Source organism: Rhincodon typus, chromosome 31 (genome assembly GCF_021869965.1).
Source record: "Rhincodon typus isolate 14 chromosome 31, sRhiTyp1.1, whole genome shotgun sequence".
Classification (NCBI taxonomy): Eukaryota; Metazoa; Chordata; class Chondrichthyes; order Orectolobiformes; family Rhincodontidae; genus Rhincodon; species Rhincodon typus.
The window spans coordinates 11,777,505-11,778,402 of NC_063362.1; positions in this window are offsets into that span (position 1 = coordinate 11,777,505).

An 898-nucleotide genomic window follows, 5' to 3' on the forward strand; every position below is an offset into this window, starting at 1 on the left:
TTTCCTGCTCCTCTGATGCTGCTTGGCCTGCTGTGTTCATCCAGCTCTACACCTTGTTATCTCAGATTCTCCAGCTTCTGCAGTTCCTACTATCTCTATAAGGAGTATCAGTTATCTTTCAAACAGTGCTAGATTTGTACTATTTCTCAGTATTTGTCATTTGAAGATTATTTTATCCATAGTCGTGTTAAATCTGCAACATCTTTGATCCTGGACATTGGTAGAAAGATGTTGATTGCAGTCCTTTCTGATGGAACCTGTAACCAGTGGTCACAGAGCACTACATGCACCTGCTGCTAGTGGATACACGGTGACTGTGGAAAGGCCTCAGCATTAGGTATGGAACTGTTGCAGGGGGAAGGGAGATTTGCTGCCTTCAGGCACAGGAAGCTCTGAGGATTAATTTAGACCCATTCTACCAAGACAGACAATTCAATCTATTGGATGCATAGCTTCAGGCTCTATCCATTCTCTGTCTATTCTTCACCAATATAAATGCGTTGCACTAGAAATCACCTATTTAAAAACCATTAAGTGGCTTTTATTGCAACATAATATTTCACACACGTTTCTCAAAAGCTATTTAAATGAGGTTGTCTCTCTCCCTGTATGTTCAGGTGAAGCTGCAAAACAGTGTCAGCTCTGTAGCTAATGGATTGGGTATATGTTGGTTTGAATTAAAATCTTGACTTACATTCTCCCGCACTTGTAATAAGAGGTATTCAAAACATTGGAATGTACCACTCGCAAGCCAAAAAGAAATATTCAATTTTTATTTCTGATGACAACAATGAGATGTTACTTGAAGTGGAGAAGTTTCAGAAGTGGTACACTCCCACTGATCAGTGCTGATCAAAGGGGGTCACTTTGATGTGCCATAATTATGACGAATGATTAG